Here is a 16,342-nt window from a genome sequence, read left to right as displayed (position 1 = left end):
TAAATTATTTTTTAATGCCCATTTGCATAGTGCGGTACTTAGTGTTGCTAGCTGTGCTAACACATACACAGCTAACACCTGACAGACATCTAGAAATAAAAACCAGATGTAATTAATTTGTTTAAAGTTTTTTTTTTTTTTTTTTGTTAATGGTGGTTTGCATGGCACAGTGTGGTGCTTAGCAATGCTAACAGGCACCTTAGTAGTATATGGGAAGGTATACTGATTCTCTTACTATCCAAGTAACTAAATAGGTTGAGTCACAGCCTAAAGTGTAGTAGGTCCTGGGATTGAGTCCTGAGTAGTCATACCTTTTTAAATTTCATGGCATGAAAATGTGTGAGGTGACCTAAAGGGTGGTTTAATACAAAAAAAAATTACATTAGGAAAAGCTGCATGATGCTAAGTTGCTTAAACATAGTCAATGGCTATTCTTAGCACATTGCTAAACTCCACTGAAACACATTTGTGCAAGTTTGCGTGATGCTCAGCTTTGCCAAAATGGTTTGCTCGATGCTAAGCAACATGGCACTTTTTTGAAAGTTACAGTAGGATGTGTAAGGGTGGGAATGCAGCCTATAATAAGGCCAATAGGCTTAAATTCTAAGCCATGTATTGGAGTCCATAGTAGTCTGTTGATATGCCTGGTGGTGTTGGTGAGGGACTGCACTTTTGGGGCAGAGGGAGGGTGTACAGGAGTCCAGAGAGTTTGTTGGACTCCTGGTGACCAACTATGCACCCCGGCTGCTGCAGGGCAGTTATCAGAGATGAGAATGTAAAGCTAAAGCCTGGGATCAGTTGGTCAGGCATCTTACCAGTGCTACTGGTATCCCCACACTGGTGAGTAGTGTCATCATCACTATGACAACCTTAAGCAGTGGAAGAGGAGAACCTTGGACACCTGGATCCAAGAAGCTCAGACTGGGCAGACCCCAAAATATGTAAGTATATTTGATACTACTTTACTAATACATAAGCTGAATCCATGCAAATTGGTATGCATAATGGTTTGCTTGTCTTCCAACAGCTGCAGCTGAATGGGCTCACAATGTCCAGTCTCATGCAGGGCGCCTATCCAGGATGAGGTTTCAGTGTGGTAAGTAGGGAAAAATGTCAGATAAATGTAGTGCAACACTCACAGTAAGTGCTGTCTTTTGTTCTGTTTGAGTCAAATGACGCTCTCTATTCCTCCCACTCCAGGAGCAAAGTATATGGGAAAGGTAGCTCACATTCTGGGCAGATATCCATGTGTATAAGTGACAGATTCTAAGGAACAATAACAATAAAGTTTAAAGCAGGATTGCACTTTGATAAGTAATGTGGGCAAATAACTGCAGTAGGGCTGTATTCACTGCATGTGTGTTCTAATCTGACACCATTCAACTGTAAAAAGGCAGAAGTAATTGCCTGATAAATGAAGTGCACTATCCACAGTAATGTTCAGGCCTGTCTTCTGGCCAGTTAGAGTCAAATAATGCTCTCTATTGCTCCTATTCCAAGAACAAAGTATATGGGTAAGGTAAAGTAGCTCACGTTTTGGGCAGATATCCATGTGTATAAGTGACAGATTATAAGGAACAATAACAGTAAATTTTAAAGCAGGATTGTGCTTTGATAAGTAATGTGGGCAAATAACTGCAGTAGGGCTATATTCACTGCATGTGCATTTCAATCTGACTCCAGTCAACTGTAAAAAAGGAAATTAATAAAGAATGCAGAAATAACTGCCTGATAAATGAAGTGCACTACTTACAGTAAGGTTTAGGCCAGTATTCTGGCCAGTTTGAGTCAAATAATGCTCTTTATTTCTCCCACTCAGAGAACTAAGCATATGGGTAAGGTAGCTCACATTCTGGGTAGATATAATGTGTGTAAGTGACAAATTCTAAGGAACTATAGCAATAAACTTTAAAGCAGGATTGTGCTTTGATAAGTAATGTGTTCAAATAACTGCAGTTGGGCACTATTCACTGCATGTGTGTTATAAACTGACTCCAGTCAATTGATAAATTAGGTACACATGTCCGCTAGAGTCACAGCATATGGGTTCTACTCCCTTGCCAGTCAACTAAGACATGACCTAATGTATAGCCTATTTAATGTGCATGAACATACCTCTCAACTGTCATGATTTTTTGTAATGTAATGGCAACTGCCCAATCTGTCTGGTCCTTGATAATCAGATAAATGATTACTGGGAATGCAATTTATTTGCAAATCCATCTACAGAACACCTTGGTAGTAATGTATGAGCAAAGTATGTAAAACAGTTCCCTGTAGGCATGTACCTGCATTTCTTAGTGCTTGGAACATACTGTCCCATGCTAACAGGTTGAGAGGTATGTACGTTCCACATCATCTATACAAGAATCAGAGTCGCTGTACTCACAACTGACACTGCACACCTGTAGAAATATGTATTAGTAGAATGTGTGGTAATATCATCGGCGAGTTCACTAATGCTATGTTGTTCTCTCTCTCCACACCCCCTATCTTTATTAATTTATTAATATTATTTATTATTGTGATTTAATATTAATTCTATTAAACTAACTGTAATGTTAGCCTTATGGGTTATTTCATACTAGTTTGCTGTTAACATACTTACTGTTACGTTATTTATTGTTGTGTTCCACATAATATACCTTAATATATATATTGATTAATCAATATTATCTTCAGTTATTACTTATCTTACCTTATATTTACATTTAATTTCCTACAGCACAGCAAGATAGGCTGGTTCCAGGTGATCCACCTACCTTGGCTCCCCTAGTCGTGGCACCAGGTCTAGCAAATCTGGGATGCAGCCTGGAGGTGCCCCCTCTACTGCCCCTGCACTATCTGCAGCATTGGGTAGCTCTGCCCCAAGGGCTGGGCCATCCTCTGGGAGCAGTGATGGAGGGTGTGATTTTGTCACCCATGATGAAATACTGCATATGGTGTGCAGATTGATGCATCAAACTGTCAGAGCTCATCTGTGCCAGATGGAGAGCATGCTCACCACCCTGGTGGAGCAGCCTTTCCATAGAGCCAACCTACACCACTGCTACTACAGGGGTTGTGAAGGAGCAGTGCTGACAGTCCCATGGGTGAGGACTTGAGTCACACTGCTACCTTGCAGATGGATACTCCTGAGACTGGAATTTCACAAGAACCTCCCCATTCAAGGCGTTCACCCCCTCTTGTGTCACACACCAACCCTGCTTGCTGTGTTGTCTGTTTTTTCTGTCTGCAAAACCCCCCATACGTACCCATGCCCATTCCCCAACATTCCATTCTCACATTAAAAAAAAAATGTGCACCTGTCCCAAAAAAAATATTGTCCCATGCATAGCTCTCCATTTTGGACACGTGTCCACTGGACACATGTAATTTGGTCCAACTGGCTTGACAACGCAGTTAGGTTGTCATTACCCTTCTCTGGGGGTGACAGTCTACATTCAACTAAAAAATCTGTTAAAATGCACAGTTGTTGCTAATGAAGAAATGAATAGGTATGGTTCTTTTCTTACACCAGTTCTGCACATTCCTACCTGCCTTTCTTGATGTTTTTCCCCTGCTTGCACCCCTTTTCAGCAGTGTTCTATCTCACCATTTTTCTTTTCTTTAAAGATTTTTTTGTGATATGCCAAATAGCGCTTTACTGATATATGCTTTTGCAACAATACTGATCATATTCAAGATGTACACCTGCATCCTATTTCAGGCCCGTGACCCTCACACCTGCAGAATAGTGGATCATCCCAACAAGCCACATAGCTGCTAAAAAAAACAGGTGTTTTCAGCAAAACATAGTGATGCTGCAGTTCCCCGATTAAACATGTTTTAATGGTATCAGCTAAGAGATTCATACAAAATAGTACTGTAATTAGCACTTTAATACACAAATACATCACAATAAAGGCACACACATAAGCTTGGATGTAATTGAAGTATCTGATAGCAGGTAACCCTACAGTTATATCTGCAACAAGCAAGAACACACTTGATAAAACATTAATGGAAAAGACTGGGACTCTGTTATGCAAATACAGCACTCTAAAGCCATACACATACTAATAGATTTAAGTGCAGTACTTAACAGCAGATAACTGTGGAATGATAGCTATAACATGTAGTAATTCACCTACCATAACGGTGACTCTGTAGCTCAGTCTGTAAAATGCATTGAAAAAATAACTGTTTGGTACACATGGCCCTTGGTTCAAGTACAACTGTGTCTCCTAATAAAAATACATGTATGTGGCCATCAATATGATATTGCATGATATGTATGCCTGTCTCATATCCTATTTATCCACCAAAAGCAGTGCAGTTGGAATGTCTGCATCTATATTACAGAGGGCAAAGGCATACAGATAGGACCACTCTCATCCTACTCTTAGTGCAACAGGTAATGAGGCAGGTTGCATTCCCATTGGATGTTGAAGTATCTACTGAAATTGTGCCCCAGTAATATCACACTGCAGCCCACAATGTTTTGCTGGTGATATTACAGACAACCACAGATGCACAAGTAACATACATATATGGCAGTTGAGCTAGATGCAAGGGTTGCCAGCACACACTGAAATGGAGAGTACCATGGCATAACATGTGATCTGGAAGTTGTCCACCTGCCTGACATCATGGTTAATGTACACCTACCTGTTTTGTAGGACACACCAAGCATTTTTGGCTTGCATTGTCTTACTGATACCATTGGCTGACACACTTACCTGACACATACCTTACTTTCCAGTGGGGTGGCTACACTCAATCTGGCTCTGCCTATAAAACAAGGCTACCACAGGTCCAAGACTTACTCTTACAGCTTGTTGCCCTGAAAAGCATTCACCCTTTCTGCTTATGCCTATTGCCTGCAGCATCACCTTTAGCTTCAGCCTGTAGCACACACATTTGTATGTAAACAGTAGCTGCTACAGAGATCCTGTCTGCCATAATGTAGAATCTGTCTCCCACTATTTCTAATCCCAACACAGAAAAAGGGGTTGTAATATACATTGAGGCCTTATATCTTGTTCCATGGTTGCATGGGATATGCTGATTACAATGCAAAGCAGATGTGCCAGCTGCAATTTGCAGTTCAGAAGCACGGATTGGTTCTGAGGCAATCCCTCTCTAATACAGAACCATGTTAAAAAGGCAAACAGCTAGCTAAGGAAAACATGGTGTATGAAAGTTACTTTTCATGGTCATCTCCTTGCCACAACATCTATATATCAGTATCTTTCAGCAGAGGAGTATTGTACTCCACCAGGTGTGTAACCATTTTATTTCCAACATGCTGCATATTTGTCCATGTACTTAGGGGGGAATGGAGATTACAGCAGTAAGTTTTGTGTGGAACTGTACTTTTGTCATGTGATTGATCTGTAGATGGGTTACACCTACAGATGAACTAGTCTACAGTATGGGTAGAATGATGTCTGTTAAATAGGTATACCACTCTCCTGGGAATTTCATGTTGATATTGGTGGCAATACCACACTGCTATTTATATGGCACTGCTTATTTTACATATTACAAGGGGGGGTTACACATTTGGGCCACAACTTAATGGACTTTTGTGTTGGTTGTATGACCATACAACAGTATCTGTCATGGCACAAGCATGGATAGATGAGTACTGTCACTATCCTACTTCCATCCACACCCTTACTATGTTTGCATGGTGTCGGATGTGAGATGTGTAACCAAGCATTGATTACTGGTAGCTATCTGTTATTGCTGCATCTCTACATACTATACTGCCACATATGTGATCTTGACATATGTTCCCATTTTGTTGTCTTTCAGAAGATATGTATCTGGGACACTGGGGCCTTTTACAGACCCTGAAAATGAAGCTATCCTGGATTCCCTGTGTCAGCATCACCAACTCCTGCTGTCCAGGGGAAGGACAAACAGGGAAGAATGGATAGCATTGTTGGCTGACCTGGTTCGCATTGTGAATGACAACAGAGCAGAACATATGAGCAGATGCAACACCATGCCACAGATATGATAAATTCCACCCTCAGAAGAGCAGCAGATGTGTCCAGGGATTGTAGTGTCACCAGTGGAAGTCCTGCAGTGGAACAACCACTGTCAGTCACAGAAGAATTCCTGATGAACCTAGGAACATCAGACAGCTCCCAGGTATCCATCACATGGTATGTCATGGATGTGGGTGCCACCATTTTTACACAAGAAGAGTGTCCAAGTATGCTTATTTCAAAAAGTATTGGAATACTGTAGCATTCAGTGTTTTACACTGTACATATTTTTATGTGGATGGCAGTTTATTTATTTATTTTTTTGCGGAGGGGGGGTAATTGAAATGTGAATCTCATGCCCAGATTGTGACTTTCATACAAGTAACATAGTATGTACTGTAAATGTGAGAGCTGTGGACATATTAACTTGTCATAGTGCAACATGGGTTGCTGTTTACATTACCTCTCTGATTTTTCACAGGACTGTCAGGAATCATAAGAGGTAATGATTCTGCTACAGGTAAGCATACCACTGTTGTGATACAGATGCTGACTCAGTGCATACTTGCTAAAGTGTCATCCCAGGCCTTTTGTCTGGATTGATTTACTGTCTGCATGACTGCCATCCTCAAAGAATTTTACCAATGAAACACGGTTTACAGTCATAAATGTGCCTTGTATTTGTGACCACAATGATAGATTTCCAGTATTTGCAGGACAATTAATATTACCTTATGTGCAACTATGCAGAGTGTTGATAAATGTCAGCAGTGTATATCACTGTTGCTCATGAGATTCTTGAATAAGGAGCTTATTATTTGCAAGCAACTACAGAAGTTTTTTTAGAAAGTAATGTCATCAGGTCCTGATAAATGAGGGTGGGAGTTAGACAAGCTTGGAATACTGACAGTATAGTATACAGCTTGACATATATTGCAAAATAGTACTGCAGAGCATAGAAATGTATGTACTAATGTACTGCTTTTCCCTTTTTATCACAGATGACCAGGTGGGTTTGCTTCTGTCCCCCTCACAACATGTAGTCAGTGTCTCTTCAGACTGATGATAATCGTGACTGAAGTGAGGCAAGGGGGGTTGCAGAGGCTGAATTTGTCACAGAGGTTGACATCCTTCTTCTGCCCATTACCACTGTGCACATTCAATATGCCTACACATACCCAGTCCCCTGAGGCCACAGCTATTGGACAGTCAAAGGGTGGGGGCATTGAACAGGAAAATGTGTGCACTATGGCTGCAGTGAGTGTTGATACTGGCCATCGCCAAAGAGATGGTGAAGTTCCACACAGGCAGATTGATAGGGGTACTTGTATGAGGCCTGATGTCCTTCCACCGCCTGTTGCAGGTGTCCCATCACATGTTACTTGGCATATGATTAGGCCATCATGGAGGCACAGGCATGCTCTGAAAAGACCTCCAGATGAATGATGAGGGTTATAGATGCAGCACAGTCTAACATGCGTGACTATCTCCATCATATTGCTGATACCGTAGATTAGTTGACTGATGCAGTGGAAAGACAGTGGTCTGAGAGAGAGATCACAGATTATCTGTCTTGTAATTGTCATTGGCTGCGATGGAACATCTGGTTGGAGTTGAGCATCATGCCCATGGATGTCATTTAGCACTATATCAGCTGAGAGTCCACATAGACATCCTCACGCACGCTCCAGTAGTAGCAGTGCATCTAGCAACACAGAAATGAGTGTGTTGTCCACATCAAGACATGGCAGGCCATGGGCTCATGGTCCTGGGTGTTCAAGTGGAGGCACGATTGCAACAGACATCAGTCACACTCAGGTAGTATTGCTGGTTCTGACCTTGGGCATGGAGTTGCCAGTACAACTCCTGGCAGAGGCAGTTCCCATGTTCAGGGGCAGAGATGGTGAACTGTCAGCTCTGCCATGCATGGTGCAAAGCTGTCCAACATACAGTCACATAGGGATAGCACTGAGCTTGACTATGTTCACACAGACACTCACACACCACTGTTACATTCAGGTCACCTGCAGACACACAGGTCATTCCATGGTACATCATGCCTGCTTCCCTTTCTGACTTTCACACACACACACACACACACACACACACACACACACACACACACACACACACACACACACACTTGCCAAGCTATTGGGTCAGCCTTGGCCTCCTGCACCACCACATATGACTCTGTGCAAGTGATGATACCTGTGCACATCTCTGTCATCCTTGTCATTTATGCAGGGAAATTAAGCTATGTGTTTGATGCACAGGGTGACTACCTAAATTTCTATGTATTCCTTTAATCCACCATTACCCAATGCTACTTGTACTGGTCACTGACAGACATCTGCTGGCAGTTGTACTGAGTACACCACATTATGTTGTGTAGATTAAGTTAGATGATGTTGTAATGGCTGTATACTTGCAAAATGAATGGTGTCTCATAGAACTGTTTATGTTTCAGATTCTGGATTTTTTGGGACACACCTATGGCTACAGTGCTACAATAATTCTGTAACCAACAGAGCACAGGAAGGAATGTCAGCACAAAATCAAAATGTCTTCACAAAGGTAAAGCAATAGAGGTGCATGGCTCCATAGCTTCATATGTGTATCACAGGATAACCGGGACAATGGCATCATGCAGCCTACTTCTGCATCCATAAACTCTGACACAATATGGTTTCCTTGATAAGTGTAAGCAGAGTTCTGGGAGTTGATACGTCTACAAGCTGTGGCATAGGAGATGCACCATCTACAACCCTGTGTCCATCAGAGACATTTGTCCTCATCCAGTTATGATTGTCTTGTTCTGCATCTCATTGTGTTACTTACACATGATGCACATTACAGCAGAAGTGTGGTTCACATGGATGGGGTGCCTTTTTACATGTAGTGTGCAGTGTCATGGTTACATACCTGTCTTCCCAGAATGGCCTATTTATACCCCAGTCGAGGTGCATCTGTGTATATCAGGTATGTCCTGTGCTACTACTTTCTTGGATGTGCTGGTGGTGCACAGTGGGAGCTGACAGCTCCCTCTATGGCAGCCATACACCTCCCCTTCAAAGCATGTAGTAGACAGAATACACAGTTTCAGCCTTGACAGAGTCTGCATTGGACATGCTATGTAGACTGTGTATTGCGCTACTGTGGGACCTTTGTGGCTGTTACAAGTGTCAGATATGCCTGCATGATTACATACCACAGATCATTGCACTCAATGATAGTTGTGATGAGCGCCACATACAGTGTAACAATGACATTCTGGGATTTACATGCCATACCTTTATCTATAGGTTGTGCAACAGTGCACAAAATCCACATCTTAATGACCAGTGAATGTAGAAGGTTACATCACTCTGTGTGTCCATAAGTCCATGTCTACCAGGTCAACTGTTGGAGATTTGCAGACAATGCAGTATTGTCTCAGGGTGGCTGACTGGCAAATGTATAGTATTATGCATACTTTGACATGTAGTATTTGTCAATGGCTCTGACAGCAAGTGAATATGCATATCAGTCCATCCTGGGTAATGGTTGGTTCTGTGTGTGAAACATTGACAGCCCCTTATTTACAATCATCTGCAAATATAGCCAGTCTGAGGTCACAGACAGTGGCCATGACTGTAGAGAAGAGAATGGCTAGGAGGGGTAGTCCAAGGAACGATGTGTGTGGGCAGTCCACTAGTAAGTGAGCTCATTATAGCACTGGTCTACAAAAACCTATCTTCTCAGATAATGCCTGTTAGACACTTGGTTATCCAATGGCTGACAAGCAAGTTTGTAAAACACCTCCACAATGTGTCCACAATGCCTGATGGCCTAATTGTGACAAATGTGTTGTAGGGCCATGGCAGATGTCACAGTCTGTAACAATGAATTCAGTACAAAGCTTAGAGTAGGCATGGTCTAACCTTGAGAAACACAAAGTGCATTTTGGCCAGTGTCTGCTGGTGTATTACATTGTTAGAGATCATGTCCATGATACGTGCTTTCATGGTTGTAAATGTGACACTACTGAGACATGTGGGGACAGCAGATGTCACTGCATGCTACTTGCTCTATGTGTAACTATGTATTGATTTTAATTTCAGCATGGTTTCCAAGAAGATAGTCTACCAACATGTCTGTGTCTACAGAGAGCACAGGCAAGCAGTGGGGAGGAATTCATACGTACATGCTGGGAAAGGTAAGGAGGCACTGTTCAAACAGTTATCCTGCAGCTGCATACCACCATGTGCACTGCACTGACACAATTACCTTGTGATGAATGCTGACAAGAGGGGAGTCACCTGAATTGCTGGTGCCTGGCTGCTACAACTGCTGGTCTCAGCACAACCACTCTCTCTTGGGATACCATGTCCCTACACCTCATCACACACTAAAATCAAAGCTTTAGTACTAAACTCTACATACAGTGCAGGACACAGCCTGTTTATTCATCCACATAGTTGTCCCACTTCATGCAAGGCTCTGTAGTCTTGACATACCCTTTACCAGGTAGATACCTTGAGTAGCGATCAGAGCAATCATTACAGTGTGGCATGTGGTATGCCCAATATTCCAGGGTTCTTGGCTTTCAGTAGGGCAATGTGTAGATGGTGAGTAGAAGCACAGCCGCAGCATCATACTATGATGTACAAGGTCCAGTGACATAGACATGAAAGGTTATTCAGGCAAGCACCGCAGTGGAAGTGATCCCTGTCAGGTCAGAATGTTGCAGAAGTTCATGCAACCTGAACATCATCAGCTTCATGGTGCATCTCTGCATACCATGGATCTGAGGCATACAGCAGAGGGGTGGGCACCTCTGGCCAAAGTGTGTGTACCCACACTTGTCCTATACATGTCAGACTGTACATTTATGTAACTGGAACAAATGTCTGCATTCCCACATCATGTCACACAGCATCCAGTGTGCTGTCTGGTAGCCTGAAAGGCAGTACAGACTAGCAAAGCAAGAGTAATGACCACTGAATTGAACAAGTTCTCTGCACATGCACAGACATCCACATCTTCACTGGAAGGAGTGCCACCTGTACAACTGCATAAACTTGGCTGTAGCTGACAAGAGGACAAGAACCACCTCATGGCACAGAAACCTGGGAGCAGTCATACAATCTCCCCAGTTATGTCATTCTCCCACAAGAGGGTCTTTATGAACATATGACTGTTTGCATACTCATGGCTGTAACCCCATGCAAATGTGTATGTAGTATAATTTCCATTGGTAACAGTAATGCTCCTGGTAAGTAGCACTACATTAGCCACATCTGATGTACATACTCAGGGGTGATATACATGGTCACACAGGCCTGCTCACACTGGTTTGCACCTACTTTACCATAGATCACCATGTCTCTACAGGGGTAGGATGGGTAGTATATCTATATCATGCTCATGTCATTAGTGAGGGCAATGTCACTCGATAATTTTGTGTTTATAACCTCTGTGTGCTCTTTTCTCAGCTTGCCAATATTTCACTACAATGGCCATTTTGTCATGTACCTTTGCAAACACCACCGGCAATTGGACACAACACAAACTTTCTTCACAAAGGAACTTCAAGTCCCCAGTATCTGACATACGGGGATCATGTGCAATTACTGTCATTTTGTCATATAGACCACTCAGAAGTGATCTCTGCCATGCATACAGGGCATTGTGTGACCCTGCTGTATTGGACATACTGCAACTCTGTGAGTGGAATGGTACATATATTACCCACTGTAGGGACATAGGATTATAGAAATTTACTAGGCAATTGGCCCTGAGGCCCTTACAAGTCGGCTCAAGAATTTAGCTTGTGTTTCGACATGTTAGCATCTGATGCCCCTGTCCAGCAGGGACACAGCTGGAATCTCAAGGGTGTATGTTCTGCTCCCCATCCAGTTATCCAGGTTGCACTTACAATGGGTTAATGAGGTACTTGGCTTGACATTGAGAGGGAGTCCATTCCACAGGATGGGGAGTCTCTGGGACACAAATCTGTCCCTCCAACAAGTCCTGTTGATGTCACAGACCAGGTTCAGGTCGTGTGCATGAGTTACTCAAGTGGAGCTTGACTTGTGTATATGCAGCAGTCCCATCAAGGTGGGGTCTCAAATTGCTGTGTATGCCAGAGAGAGGCCAGCTTTGAGGAGTCTCTATGAGACTGAGTACAGGATCAGACCTTTTAGCCTATCTGTGTTGGTTAGATGTTTGAGGATCTGGATTATCCTGGTCAGAACCTTTGTGGTCTCTCCAGCTGCTGTATGTACTTTGTGAGGAATTTGCCAAAAGGGGCATTGTTCTCAATAATGGGTCTCATAAGGGAAGAATACAGGGATGTTATGACCCCCTTATCCCTGGATGAGACACCCTTCCTAACGAGGTAGGCCATGTTGAAAGCTTTATATACAATGGAGACAATATGATGGTCAAAACTCAGTTTGCTATCAACCTGGCTGCCCAAGTCCCTCAGGACTGAGTGCATGCTTAGGTCCTTGTTATTATTGTAATAATTTATTGGGACATCACTGTCCACAAAGAAGATGATGAGAAATGTTTTAGCATTCAGTTTGAGGCCATGTTTCTAGCACCAGGCATTTGGGTGAGACCCTCTTCGAAGATATCCACATCACTAGGAGAATTAATGACAGTGGCCACCTTGCAGTCATCTGCAAACTTTGTCAGCCATAGCCCACTGGTTTTGGCCTGCACCTCAGAAAACTATATCCCAAACAACATAGTCCCCAGGACCGATCTCTGGTGTACACCACTCATTACTGGTCTACTGATTGAGGTGGCTTCCCCTATTTTGAGAAGGTAGGTTCTATCAGTGAGCCAGATTGCTACCCATCTGGTTACACAGTGTGATGCCCAGTTGAAAGAGTTTATCTATTATACCCAAGTGGTGAATAGTATCAAAGGCTTTGGCCAGGTCAAGGTATGTGGCGTGCACCATCTTCCCCTCATCCATGGCTTTGGAGACTGTCTCAAAGAAGCCAACTAACTTTAACAGGCGTGACCACCCCTGACAAAGCCACAATGTATGGGATCAGGTGTTTGGAGGCTGCCAATGTCCTTGTTAATGAGTTCCATGATACTCCATCCCATGGCCTTGCAGATTAGACTAGTTAGGCTGATGGGTCTATAATTTGCTTGATTGGTGTGCAGTCTGCCTTTGTGGAAAGGGATGACAATGGCTGTCCTCCACCTGGCTGGGACAAAGCCGGTACTCCGGCTTTGGTTGAATGTAGTAACTAAAGGTGCTGCAAGTCCCTGCCTGTGTTCATGCAGGCTGCAGCCTGGAATGATATCAAGTCCCATTACCTGGTATGTGACATTAATAATACATGGTGAGGAGATATGTCTACCACACCATCACAAACTGTTGAAACAGACCCCCACCTAATGGCAAACAGTGCAACTCATTGGCTTTCCTCAAATGCAGTCTGAATGATTGCATGAATGACTGTCATGTCACCACAGGGCTTCTGAGTGTGTCCTTGTGGACGGGGGAAATATGTGCTGATTGTGTAAATAAGGGTTAGAACACGGCTAGAATTTTATGCCACCTACGTCCACTAGGCTACTACTATCCAATTATCTTATGATCCCATACACTGATGTAAAATGCTGTAACATCCACACAGACACACACACACACACACACACACACACACACACACACACACACACACACACACACACACCTGGCTACAGTAAGAATAGTACCACTTTCAAGTCATACTATATACAGAACAGGGCACAGCATTCACAGTTCAAGTTGGAAGCAATTAGATTACACCTAGCTATCAAACGGTAAACACTAAAGATCACAGTACTTGATGCATGTGCCACACCTCAAGCATGCCATAAACATCTCTTTAGGTAATGTTATGGTAGATGACATCAGCAGGTCTTGTTCTGGTCAGGACTGTGTAGGTGCACATCACCTATGACAGCCAAAATAATGCAAAACCCCAACTCTGGCTTGTTCAGTGTTGTGCTAACATTTATTTTGTGTGGAGATGCACACACAAACACATCATGTGGACCATAGTGAGAACAGAACCCCTACCTATTTAGTATTATGCAGTACAGATCACAGTATTCACGGCACATTCCACAGCTTAAGTCTAACATTACTAGAACATTTGGTAGTGTTAGGTACAGGACGTCAGCAGGCCTTGTGGAAGAGAGAGGTCTGGAGGCTGGCAGCACCTGCAAAAGCCAAAAAGTACAGGTCCATTGAAATGTGGGATTCCCACTTGTTATGCAGGGTATGCTTCAACACATACTCACACACAAAGTGGACCAGAGTGAGATTAGAACCCCTTCCTATCTAGTGTTACACACTACGGATCACAGTATTTACAGCAAATGCCATAGCTTAAGTCTATTCTGCATGTGACTGCAAGCAAATACTAGTGGAGTACATAAACTAGACCTGTGTTGAACAGCGTGTGTGGGCTGCAGAGTGACATTGCTTCTTAACTGTTCTCTGCTTCTAATAACCTTGCAGTCAGATAACTGTTGTTTGTCCTAGTTATGTGTGTCTACAGTAACAATTTTCCCCATATGTGGCTGTTTGCATTTGGATAGGCAAGCATGTAAGCCAAAATAATGTCACCTGTCAAGGCATGCATACACAATATGGTGCATAACACCACCTGTTCACAAAGGTGTATGCGTTGTGACATCCAGCAGGCACAGCGGGCTGCAGGGAAGTGCATTATCTAATGCTGAACTTGAGCAACATTATATATGTGTCATACTGCAGCTTTAATCACCATTATCAGGGTATGTTGGACAATGCAGAACTACACAGAAATATAAACATATATCTGTAGACAATACATAACTATAATATAGATAATATATGTAACTATACATGGATGTGTGTGTGTGTGTGTGTGTGTGTGTGTTTATGATATATGTGTATTTCTTATGTGTGTGTGTGTGTGTGTGTGTGTGTGTGTGTGTGTATGATATATGTATATTTCTTATGTAGATGTATGGGTGGAGTGTGTGTGTGTGTGTGTGTGTGTGTGTGTGTGTGTGTGTGTGTGTGTGTGTGTGTGTATAGCATGCGGGTATATATATATATATATATATATATATATATATATATATATATATGGTTTATTATCGTTTTTCTGATAGCACTTTGCGTGATTTACATTAGTGCGAAATTACCGTTTGGTAGAATCAGAAAAACATATGCCAAAATGTAGAAATTTACAACAGCAAGTGCAATACAGCATTTGCTGTTGAGATGTTCTACATTTTGATGAAAATTGCAGTATAGTGGGGATCGTGAAATGTACCCTTTACCTCATGATAGTACGATCCCAGAGTTTGTATATCTAAGTAGCAGGGGGTGTGGGGGGTGCAGGGCAGCTTGCCCCCCTACAACCACGTTTTTTACTATGCAGCATGCAGTAATGCTTTTCCCAGAAGTGCGGTGAATGTTCTAATTATGTTGAATTTGAACATTCATCACTTCCGAGTTCGAGATTTTTGTTGTTCGCTGTAGTGAATTTCAATTTTACGTTTCGTAGAAATGATAATTCGCCTACAGTGAACTTGACAAAATTCTAATAAACATATATATATATATATATATATATATATATATGGACAGTGAGTTACTGATAGACAGAATATGTATACATATATGTCTGTATCTGTAGACATATCTATATATAACAAGTCATTTTGAGTGGATAGCAACAGACTTTTGCTCTGCTTAACTAAGTGAATAAGCATGCGCACTGGGGGGGTTTGCTAGTTATAACCTGACTCCACCCCACACCTACCTGCCCAGGCTTTGTGTGTTGCACATAAAACATGGCATTTGTACCTGTTCTGCATTGCTGAATGTCACTGAACTTTTCTACAACTTTCTTCAGTTGTGTGATTCAATTAATATGTCACAAAGGTTAATAATATTGCAACACACACAAGAATGATGGTCTGTAAAACAAAAAGTAATACTACCTGACATCCAAAATAAGTAGTTATGTTTAGATTAGAACACCACTACACACCCTAATTGCCCTATTCCTTTGAGCCATATAGGCTACTTGAAAGACAGCAAACATTCAACTGCAGACAAACGTATATAGTTATTCCTGTGTTAAGTAAGATATAGAATGCATGATCAATTTCTTTGCTTGTGTCCTGAAACTGCCTGTCATGCTAATATATCATTGCTCAGTTTGTGTTACAGCAGTTTCAAAGGAATGCCACTGTGTTGCGGGTGGTGGAACACCACCAGTTGTTCTGCTGGGATACACAGTAGTCTGACTATCATATCACCCCACTGTCTAACATCTCCCTTGACAGATGTACCAGTACTCTGT

This window comes from Protopterus annectens, chromosome 1.part0 (assembly GCF_019279795.1).
Source record: "Protopterus annectens isolate FY-2018-M chromosome 1.part0, PAN1.0, whole genome shotgun sequence".
NCBI lineage: Eukaryota > Metazoa > Chordata > Ceratodontiformes > Protopteridae > Protopterus > Protopterus annectens.
Note: the sequence above shows the minus strand (reverse complement) of the source record.